The sequence below is a fragment of the Passer domesticus genome, chromosome 1 (genome assembly GCF_036417665.1).
Source record: "Passer domesticus isolate bPasDom1 chromosome 1, bPasDom1.hap1, whole genome shotgun sequence".
In the NCBI taxonomy this organism is placed as follows: domain Eukaryota; kingdom Metazoa; phylum Chordata; class Aves; order Passeriformes; family Passeridae; genus Passer; species Passer domesticus.
The window spans coordinates 11,377,641-11,389,802 of record NC_087474.1 but is presented as its reverse complement, the minus strand read 5'-3'; the positions used below and the strand labels follow the sequence as shown (position 1 = coordinate 11,389,802).

Here is a 12,162-nt window from a genome sequence, read left to right as displayed (position 1 = left end):
ATGCCGTGTAAAATACCTATTATACATATCCACACCAGGAGCATCCCAGGTGATGATTAATCCCCATGGATGAATGTATTTTTCAATGTGTTAGTTATTTCTTAAATTCTTTAATATATACTGTGTTAATATTGTAGGGCCCAAATATCTTCAGCAGAATGTCAGGGCAGCTAACTAAATTGTCAATTATAATAATGCTTGCAGCAGCAAACAATTGGAACATTATTATTGACTTTAGAGGCTGTGTCAGAGAAAGGTGAAAAAGAAAAAAGAAAAATTTACCATTTTTCTATAAAAATAAACCTGAATTTATTTTTTCTCTATGAAATTATGAAATGGGAAGAGGTAAGTGCAAGATTCAATTGAGAAAAAAAAGCAGATTTTCAACTCCATCAGTCCCAAATTCTAAAGCTATTTGCAGCTCTATTGCTTCCCTTCAGGTTAACCAGAACCATGTCCTTCCGTATAAAAAATAACCCTTTCTTAAAGGTTATAGCCCCTAACTTAATCCTTTCATAATGCCCTTTTAACAAGAATTTTGAAGCATAGGATAACTGCTAGATAATAAGATTAGATGTGAATCCATTAGGATGTGTAATGTCTAGACCAAACCAGAAAGACACAGAAGAGGCTGTTCAAAGGGACCTGACTCTGTTTGCCTTATAAGATATTTCATGACATTTTAGATATCCCAGATATCCTGCCTGGTCTCTAGTTGTCACTTCAAAATAATTTGTGTATTCTGGAGATGCTTTGTCACATTTACTAGCCCTGAGTCTTATAAATTGTACATTAGCTCAAGAGTCATTAGATACCTATGTCTGGACAATTGAATTGAATTCCAATGCTATTACAAGAGGAAAGATATATTGGAATTATAATTAGAAAGTTAAGCTATAAAAATGTTTATTCTTTCGTCCAGAACTTGAATTTGAATCTAATGCAGACACACATATTTTCATATGTGTCTATAGTCTACAATGTCATGATAAATATTCTTTTCATAGTTTACATAACCAAATGTCACTTGAGTATTTGATGCCCATTTTCTGAACAAACCCAAATAAGTGTTAGTGTACATGAGCTCCTCAATATTGTGTGTGACCAGCTTTGGAAGTCTTCATGCAGTTCTGGTTTTAGTCAACACTGCATTCAGCATGCAAAATCAAAAATAAATTTATAAAAATAAAAATAAAATAAAATAAAATAAAATAAAATAAAATAAAATAAAATAAAATAAAATAAAATAAAATAAAATAAATAAAATAAAATAAAATAAAATAAAATAAAATAAAATAAAAGTTTGTTTTCTCATGACACAGGTGATTGTGGGCTAATGGGTGAAATCCCCAGGGATTAGCTTCCCAAAGGGCATGCAGATTGCTCAGAAGGAGGCATGGTATAAAGAGCCTCAGGCTCCAAACCACCAACCAGGTAAGTCTGGATTCCTTAATGCAGAGAATATGACAAAGCTGCATCAGAATAAGTGGTGCACTGCTGGTTTTACATGCTTACATTATGCTCTCAAACATTTTGAACATGAGTTGGGCCAGGTCGAATCCTCCTGCTTATATTGACACAAATACTTCAATGAGTTTCATTTCAATTTTAGTTGGTAAGAGAAGGGAAGGAGGTACCAGAATAGGACACATAAACTCAATTGTAAGGTGTTTGTGTACCAATCTCAATGGGTTTTGCATCAGGCAATGAATTTCATGCATTGCTTTTCTTAAGAAAATCATTTTATCTGCCTACACAGAAATCATGGAATCATAGAATAATTCATTTTGGAAGGGCCCTCTTATGTCACATTATCCTATCCCCCCCTCTCAAAGCAGCACTAATTAGATCAGGGACTCTTCTCCTCTAGGGCTCAGTGAGGGATTTTTTAGTGGCTTTCAGAGCACCAGGATAGCTCCATGAACTTGTTAAAGAAGCTTCTATTCACTGGAAAAAAAAAGTAAAAATAACCACCCCTGAAATTTTACCTTCCTAAAAATTGCCGAGACGAATTCATTAGTGGATTACACTAATCATTATACCAGGGAATTATATCCATGAAGTCTCTAGCCTTATTGCATATTATCACATCTGCTGCCCTTTCAATGATACACTTGAATTAATCTCTCGGTAACAGGTTCACATCTCCTTAATTGAAACTAATGACTAAATAAAAAAGATCAAAAATCTTTATATTCTTTAATCAAAAAAAAAACTTTCACCAAGTGTCTAAAGAGGCATATAACTATCCTTGGAAGAATGCCAAGATGTCACGTGTGAAGGGGAGGCAAGAATGTGAAGGGGAGGAAAGAAAAATACTTTTTTTCAGGGGAAAGTGCAGAATTTGGAAATGGCATTAGGCCAAGGTCTGCGACACCTACATGTGCTGGAGAACAATTTTACAATAACTCTGCTGAACTAAAGTATAAAGCCATTCCTCAAAGGAGATCCTAATCAACACCTTATAAATTAAAAATTATACAGGATACAACCAGAGAGTGTTTGTTGGTTTGGTGCAGGAAGAGCACCCACAACACAAACATATAAGTTGCATCCTTCAAATCCTTGACCTTTAGCTTCCTTCACCACTGAAAAACAATTTTGCTCTAGCAGTTTAAAAATCTCTGCTTTCCAGTAGGTCAGCAATGCCCTGAATTTTAATCTATTACATCTCAATAGTCAACTCAGATTGCAGACTTTAAATTGTTGGTTATTCAAGCTTTTCTATTTAAAGCAAAATTAAATTTCTTTAATTGAAATATCACTTTTGGAATTATTGTACCATTAACACCATCATTTTGGTTTCCCTATAGATTTTTCTTGATCAAGGACCTACGTATATATATAAATATATGTGTGTATATATAATTTATCCATAATTGCCTCCTAAGAAAATAAACATGAAAAACTACTTAAACTCAGTTATAAGGACTAGCACATGGAAAATGAATGTTTATATTCCCATTTGGAATTCTGCAGTGTGATACATGTGATATGTATGATGCTTATAAGCAAGATTAGCTGACCTCAGCTAACATGGTAATGACACTGTTATGGAGTCCCCAGTGGCATCCTTGAAAATATTGGTGTGCTAAACAAAACACAAAGCTTTAACAATGAAGACATAAAACAGCTTTCACTGCACCACCTCTCCTTTGGACAGATTGCCTGGGATGTGAAGTGGACTGCAGTGCTGCAAATTATTGTGTTTACCTTCTGGGGAAATCAGGAAGACTATTAATAACACTTCAGTAATGGAAGAGCCAGACAAAATCATTCATAAATGTGAAGTCACTAAAACATCCTTAGTTCATGTTTACAATTCTTGCTAATTTCTTGTATGTCTTCTGTTGCCTGGATGTTTTAATGTGTATTTTTATAAATATTGCAGACTAGAACAAAAGCTGAATGCAATGGTAGTGTGTACATATATTCTGAAGAACAGATCCCAGCCTTTGTTTCAGATTTGGCTTGATTTTTCTCCATGGGTGTTTAAAAAAAATTGCTGCTGAATCAAACTCACTGCTACTAAATCATGACTAAGTCAGTAAAGTTACAACAATAATAAAAGTTGTCTGTTAAAGTATTAAGGATTTTCCAGGATACTGTTAGATTTACACATGGTGTATATTTTCATGTCCTGCTTTTTTCCTAATTCCTCAACATCATTCCATCCTGTTCACAATCCAGAGATCTGAAGAAAACCAAACTATTGCAATGAGTGAGATGGATGTTACCAGGAAAACTTTTCAAAAACAAGGATTTTTTTTCTGGCATATCCAGTGTCTGGTTCACCATGTAATTGACATTGAGCTATGAAGTATAAAGCAATTCAAGACTCAATTTTACATTTGTTTACAGGAGCCTACTTTTTAGTGTGAAAACTCTGCAGCGCAGATTGTGGATTTAGCAGAGTAAAACTCCAGCCTGCACAGGTGAGAGCTAAGAAAATGTGCTGTGTGTGAATTTTGTGCAAGTATCATTCTATTGAGTGACCTCAGAATTTGCAGGGTCACATAAATACTCATTCATATGAATGAAAACCTGAGGAGAGATTCAGGCTTAGATGGGTACAGACACAGGGACAAATTTCCATGCGATAAACTTGGACTTCCCTCAGGTCTCACATGAAAACTATCTGTCACTTTCCAGCAAAGCACATGGCAGATAAACTCACGTTACTGCTACAAGCACAAGCAATTACAGCAGAATACCAAAGTTCTGAAATTTCTTACCTCACTCTCCCCTCCTACAACTCAGCTTTGCTCACAGGCATCTGTGGAATTTTATTATTTCCACATTGCATTGAAACAAGACATTTTATGTTCTTAGTTATTAAAGGCTTACATGTCGGGCCAGGGACATTTTTGCAGATCCAAAGTTCCTGACACATCCAGATCTGCATTTTTATGTGTGTGTATGTGTGTGTGTGTGTGATTTTGTGATTTTATTGGAAGTGTGTTTGTCCTCAGACTTGTTTACAGCTCAGGAGTTTATCTGGAATTGAACTGAGAGATTCGAGATCTGGTGAACTAATCTCAGTTCCTAACTAACCACTGTGTGACTTCTGAAACAGCTGCTGGTAGAACAGATGGATTTGACCTAAAATGCTTTTTGAGAATATGACTGGTCCTAAGACCAGAAGGTATGGAAAAATTACAGGCAAACAAGCTACGTAACAAGGAGTGTAACAACATTTCCAAGGGTAAGTAAAGATGGGAGACAAAACATTCCACATACTACTTATGCTATCAACAGACTACTCAGCTTTTCTCTTATCTAAATGATATTGATGGAGGTATTTGCTACTCCAGTATTGCAAATATTGCACCTAGTCAGTTCTGCCAGGCATTAAATAACATTCCCATTCTCATTTTCAAGAACTATGCCTAATCTTTGTTTATACTAATGCTTCCTTTGTTGACTTTTAACAATTATGTGCCATTGACAATTGTTTATTGTTGTTTAATTAGGAGGTGGATTATTCCCATGTTTTAATGATTACTGCTCGACAACATGACAGAAATGTTATTCCCAAAACCACCAAGCACAAATTGGATTTGATTTATTTCACTTAATCTTGTTATGATTGTATTATAAGCTCTCCAAATTATAATTTTTTTTATTAATTGCAATATCTCACAGTTTCAGCTCAGCAATGTATACCATAGGAAGGAAAAATCAAGCGTTTCTGCTGCTGAATTGCCTCTTTGGGAAAAAAAAACCCAACCCAAAACGTAGAATAAAGTCATCCACACTGACTGCAGAGATTATTTTCATTTAGTAAATATGAAGTATCCATTTGCTGTACCTAAGAACATGCAATCATCCAGGAAATTAGAAATGGCCATCTGTTAAGTGCATTGTCAGTATTAGATAAGTATTAGATATAAAATTTGAAAATAGAAATTATTGATAATGGACAATTTATAAGTGCTGATTTTTATGTAGAGAAGAGCATAACATCCACCCCCATTAGCCAATACAAACACTTTCTTTTTTCCATGAAATATTAATGATATCTAAAATAATAATGAGAAAGAACTGCACAAGCTAAAATTTGCATGAACTAGAGCAGTAGCCATTTTCAAATGAAGTATTTCACATAACAAAAAATTTAGACAGATTAAAATATATATTGCATGTAGATTAGGTAACAATGGGCTGCCTGTAAATTAGTTATCTCCTGTGCATTACTGACAATGCATATTTTTAATGGAAACTTTCTATGGGAAGGTTGTTTATGTCATAGTTATCCTTTAAACAGTAAAGCTGGTCAAAATAAAGAAAGGTAAAAGAAGAAATTGAAAGAAATATTAAAATACAGAATTGATTAAAAAAAACCCAAAACACTGAAAGGACCAGTTTTTTAAAATTTCAGGTTTTGGTTTTTTGGGTTTGGAATTCACTGCCAATTTAACTGGAAGATTTTGGGTATTGTGAGCCTGTGGAGCCTACGCTCGAAATATTGTCAGTATTGGGTTGAGGAACCCCAAAGCCCAATGCCCGCCTGGCAGGGCTGAGACAGCAGAGAACAGAACAGAGCATGGCAAAACATTGCCCATTCTCTGCTTTTTGAGACCAGCATAATTTCCTTAAATGTTTTACTGTGTTGACTCAGCCATTTCGGACAGACTGATGTTGAAACTGGAGATTTATAGCCCCATCCATGTATCACCATTTGATTCCATCTAAAGCATTTGAGGAATTTGCTTTGCTCCCCTGTGGTGTTTCCAGAGGTCATGCACAACAGCTTCTCTCACTCCTAGCAGCTTCCTAGAGTTAAAAAAAAAAGTAGTTTTAGGGAAAAATTGAATTTCTAAAACATGAAAAAGGCTTTTAAGGGATGTTCACATACCTGAGGGATGACACTGTGCATTAATACTTCAAGCTAACATAATGCAGTGTGCCCCAAAACATGATTTAAGACACATCAGTGAGACAAGTGAAATTTTCATCTTCCCTTTAGAAGATTTTATGCCTTTCTAATAAGAAAATATATATACTATGGTTGTTCTAAGTTATCTTCTTATTGTATAAAATCCAAAGAATTTTGGTTTTTGGGGTTTTTTTCTCTTTTTTTCCCAAAAGAATTTCTGCAAGGTGTTGAGGACCTTCTCAGGGTTTGAGATTCTAATTTACTTAGGCCATCAGGAAATTTCATCTCAGGAGATCAAAACTGATAAAAAAATTGCTTAATGTTATTTAATTTTTCTTTTGTGGTTCTCTATCCACCCCCCACAGTTTTATCCAGATGATGTTTTTTCTAACAAAAATCTTCTATAGACATGTTATTAACCCTTTTAGCCTGGAATTTCTCTCATATTTCTGGCCTAAAAATCACACTCCTTAAATCTAACTATAAAATGTTCCACGTTTCCTACTGTTCCTCCCCTTTGTTAAAAGGATTCAGCTCTTTGTATGAATGCTCAATAGTTATCAAAGAGATTGTGAGATATTAAGGAATACTGTTAGTGAACAACAGCAATGACATAGAAGCATTCTTGGCTTTTCATCTATATTTCTACTGCCTTTGAGATTAATCATAAAACTCCCATTCACTCTGGAAGTAACTGGACTAGACTATTGATATGGAGCTATTTTTTCCAGGAATATGAAGGCAGAGCAACAAGGTATAGTCCTACATATGCTAGAGACTGGATGGAGAAATGTTTTTTTTTATAGAAGAGTTATGTAATTTTAAGCCCATTCCTTTTCAGTAAAATAAAAAAGGAGAAGCAATAAAAATGAATGGCCCTTCTATTTATACATATAAAAAAGTTGTGTGTAATATTGTTATGTAACAGGAATTGGAAAATGGAAGAGAAAAATGAATTACCAAAGATATGATTTGGATTTTGAAGGATAGATTTGGATTTCTAAATCTTTCTTTTGAAATCTTACAAATTACTTAAGAAAATGTGCAAATAAACAGCAAATCAGCAAAAAAAAAGCTATATTCTTTTTTCAAAATGATTGATTTTGAAAATAATTTTGAAATTATTTTCAAAATCATTTTGTCATCACAATTTTTTATCCTCCTCTTCTTTAACATTGCATATCACTCTAACACCTTCTTTCCACATAGAAACAGATATGTTTAGATAATCAAACTTATTGAAATAACATCTAACAATATTACACACATTCCATATGTGCATATGTTCTGCATGTCTATGTGATGTATATCCCTGTGAATCTACCTACATATGATATCAATGATAATGGAAAAGGGGCTCATTAATCACATCACCCACCTTGTATTTAATCCATACTCCAATTGCATATATTGCATCTGTCTGCTCAACAGCTTCAGAGTCACTAAATACACTCAAAAAATCCATATTCTTTATTCTTAAATTAAAATAAAAGCAAATAGGATTAAACTATATTGATAAAGATGTTGGTGTTTTCAATTACATAATCAGATATTGCTGTGTCAGGAAAACATATCATATATTTAATTTTCTAGGATGTTGAATGCAGTTGAGCTTCTTGTTATAAAGTGACTAAGATGGGCCTCAAGCTTCAGAAAATTAGGAACCTTTTGTTTCCTTGCCAGGGCCTGGTTAAACTAATTTATTCTTGTCCAAACACTTACTTTAAATGTGTCTTCTTTCAACTTAGTGTTCATAACTTCAGGGTATTTATGAAGACCAAATTGTTTAAACTCTTCTTTTTCTAAAGCTGAAAGAACCCATGCTCTTTTAACTTCCCTTTTTGAAGCAGGTCTTCCCCTTTGTTCATCCCCTGCTGCAGCATCTTCCAGTGTGAATGTCCTTCTCTTGAAGAGTCAGCCAGAACTGGCACAATGTTGCATAAAAGATCTCAATAATGGCTTTGTTGCATCTTCCTCTATTTCTTTGGCAGTTTCATTCCTGATAGATACTATGGACATAACTGTTTGTGAATGATCACGTCTCATTAATGGTTTATTGATGCCTCTAGACCACATATCATCACCAGTGGATAAGCTGGCCATTTCCAATAACAATTTACCCTATTTAATATTAGTTGCAAGACCTTCTATTTTTACTGGCATAGCTTTTTCTTGCATAGGTCAATAGATTAAATAATTGTTATTCTGAAGGAACAGATATGATTTAATTCAAAAAATTTTATAAAATCATTAAGAATATTTTCAATCTGGTTTGTGAATTCTTATATCTGCCCCATTTCCTTTTACATTCAGACATGGACATTACCATTACCCTTAATCTACATGAATGCAATCATCTGAATACATTTATTTTACCAATCACTCTCTGATTTATCAACATATATGTGTTGGATCTCTCTTGGAGAGATTAAAAAATAGATTAAAATAATTTTTTTTTTTCTTAGGATGAGAGGCAGACGTATTTCTGGATATAGCTCAGATGATGAGAATTATAACAGACAATGAGGGCCATGCAAGGCTTAAGATCCTCAAAAAAAGTTTTTTTCTCACAGTCACACCTTTATTCTAAAACTCTTTTAATCTTTGTAAATCCCTTTCCTACATGTTCTGTGTAATCTCATACCAGTGCCCATTGCATCCATCACAGCCTCTACACAGCATGCTATAAAAGTTCTGTCATGGAACAACATTGACACTATTTATGCATTTTTAACAAAAAAACATATGTTCTAGTGCTGCCAGATGTGCCCCAGAAGCAGTTTAGGTGAAGAATTACAAAACATGGGTACACAAAGTCTGCTCTGGATTAAGGCCCTCTGAACTATGTAAACATGAGCAGCTCCTCAGCACGTAGTCTGAGGGACAAGGATCATGCCAGAACTACATCTTTATCAGCATAGCTTTTACATTTTGACATTGTCCAGATAGTAGTAATTTCTGTCTTGATTTGCACATCTCTATCAGACATCTAACCTTCTGACCCATGATCCACATCCTTTTCGGAGATTAAAATTATTCATATGGTTCTGTGCCCTTTTAAAGTTAACATTAGCTTTTGTCTTACTCATACTGCATTGCCAATTCCACTGTGGCCTTCTTTTGAACACCGTGGGTAAAAATCCCTTCATAATTTGTGCTAATTTCTTTGCAAGGTCTAATAGAGTTATAAGTCATTATTGCTTTATCCTAATTTTTCAAGACCTTTAATATGTAACTACCTACTCTGATTTCCCATTGTATTTTCCAGCAGGCTTTTTAAGGTTTTCATTTTCATACAGTGTCTATTCTTTATTTCATATCAGTCAGTTATCCTTATTTTTTCACTCTCTTCTCTTACTATTGAAAACCTTGTTTATAGATGTATTTTGTGTTTAGTATTTCAAATATTTAAACGCAGAAAATCCATGCTTTTGAGCACAAGTTATTTTATTTCTCCAAGTGACATTCATCTATATGACCCTTCTACCTATTAGAACTATGCACAAAACACTACTCCTTGAATTATCTAAAAGACTGTTGGAGAAATCTGTCCACTATCATGTAAGATCTGCTTTTAACAGTAAAATTTGTGCTTTAGAAAGTCAGCTATGTTAACAGATCATTATTTTAAGTACTTGTTTGTGGTAGAGTCATCACATTACAAATATGTAAATATATATTGTGCTAGTCATTTCACATTTCTTCAGTCTAGTAATTCATGCAGTAAATCAGACAAGTTTCACATTTTTCCAAACCATCCTCTGCTATTTCTTGTGTATCCTTCTCATTGATCCACATTGTCCCGACTAGGAGTTTTCAGAACCTCTTAGCATGTTACAGTGTATATTAATTACGTGTTGAGAAGAAGGGAAGACATCAAAATCTACTGCCATCTGTCATCTTTTTCTCCCCCACTCTTTTTCTTCTTCATTCATGATTTTGCCTGTGTGAGACTTTCACCATATTTTGGAACCCCTTCCATCTGCCAGTAAAGAGAGAAAAATATTTTTTTTAATTGATAGAGCTACTCTTTACCTTTTTTATTAGAGATATTATCTAGGAGAAAACAGTTAAACAATACATTAATTTAGCTTGGACTCAAAGGCATGGCCCCTAGAGGTATCGAGTACAGCATCAAACATAAAAATTAAAAAGACATATATGAAAAACAAGATTTCTGACAATCAGGTCCTGCTGTCTTTGCAATCCATTAGGAACTGAAGGTCTTTCTCAAAGGGAGAGATTCTGGCAGAGAGAGAGGAGGGGGCATCAGCCATCATACCTTATTCTGCAGTGGTGCTGCTCATGGATACTACTCAGAGCCTTTAAGGTATGGAGTAGGAGGTAGATATGGAGTAGGCCCAGCCTCCAGGTATGGAGCTGGCCCAGCCACTTAATTCCAATATCTCCCCTCCTCCATCACTATGAAGCTACTTCTATACATCTGAAATATTCCAGACATCCACCCAAGGGCCACAGGTTTTCTGCTTACTCCAGTTTGGGGACAATAGCTTATTTCCCATGCAGAGGCTCACCCTGTCTTTCTCTGTATCCTTCAAAGTGATGTGAGTAGCAACCTCTTCTCCTGAAGCTGCAACCAGGGGAAGGATTGGGGTACAGGAGTCAAGGGTGAAAGGGATTTTACATCATGTTCCATGAACATCAAAAACAGATACCAAAGGCTACATCTGCCCTAACCTTGAACACAGAACACCCAAGGAAAAGCAGTGAAGCACCCTTCAGTGGGAGTCTTTCAGTGGACCTGCTTGACTGTGGGTGCTAAATGTCTGAAGTCAGAAAGCATCTATTAGAAAGAGCTCCTATTCTGAGAAAAGCATCTAATAGGCTATGTAGGCATGACTCAAGGTGATATAGTCACTCACTGGATTCAGAGTATGACTAACTGCTAATGGAGACTTTCAACACAGGGATGAATCATCTGCCCAGAATTGGACATCTAAAATTTAGACATCTGAATCTAAAAAATTTACCCAAGACACCACCAAGATTCATGGGATAAAAAAGTATCTTTCCATAATGCAATCCATTTTAAGATAACATCTAACTGGAGCAGACAACACCCATACTTGCTTTTTGGACTGTGAAAGGAACTTACATTGAGAGAACTAGGTTCAGATATCTAAGTATCAGATACCTAAATCTGGGTGTCTTAACCTAGAGGAGATGCATCCCTCTGCCCCACAGAGCTTGAGATATGAAACTGAGATGGCTGTGGTAGGGCCTCTGTCACCACTCAGTGGGAAGGTGCATACTTCTCACCACTGACAATGGGATAAATTGAAGGTGGTTATGCTTCTAGATCAGACACTAGATTCAAGCACTTCAGGTTAGGACTAAATATACCTGGAGCGCTGACATTGGCAATACACAAACAGACATAAAGGAAAGGCTGTAGCAGCAGAAGTGACAAGTCTGAACTGGAATCCTCAGTTCCATACCCACTAATGAAAGAGGTTTGCACTTTAGAGAGGACTTCTAAATATATACCAATATAGGAATTAAATAATCCGTGTATGGTTTATCAAATTAGTTCTTAGCACAGAAGTATGGCCAAGTATGTCGCTGGCCAAGACGAATTCTAAGGCCACCCCTATTCCCACAAGAATATCTTCTGCTGTACTACAGACTAGTAAAACCACTTCCTTTCCAGCTTTATAAAATTACCCTTCCTTTTCCTTTTTTTTTACTCCTGCCCTACTTGCATGTTAACATTGAGGGCATTTACCTGAGCTTTGTGTTTGGACTTGTTCAGGCTAAAAAGA

At 35.2% G+C, this 12,162-nt stretch overlaps 1 long non-coding RNA gene across 4 annotated transcripts in view; it reads left to right on the top strand.

The window, feature by feature from the left end:
- LOC135282957 (uncharacterized) overlaps positions 1-12,162 on the top strand; it is a 76,980-nt gene that overhangs the window by 7,222 nt on the left and 57,596 nt on the right. For 2 of the 4 annotated variants that reach the window (XR_010348958.1, XR_010348950.1), the window contains exons 3-4: positions 1,323-1,434; positions 3,862-3,935. This is a non-coding gene — a long non-coding RNA (uncharacterized LOC135282957). Of the gene's footprint in view, positions 1-1,322; positions 1,435-3,861; positions 3,936-4,472; positions 5,453-12,162 lie in introns of those variants that run through there. The other 2 variants (XR_010348945.1, XR_010348938.1) reach the window with 2 other exon arrangements.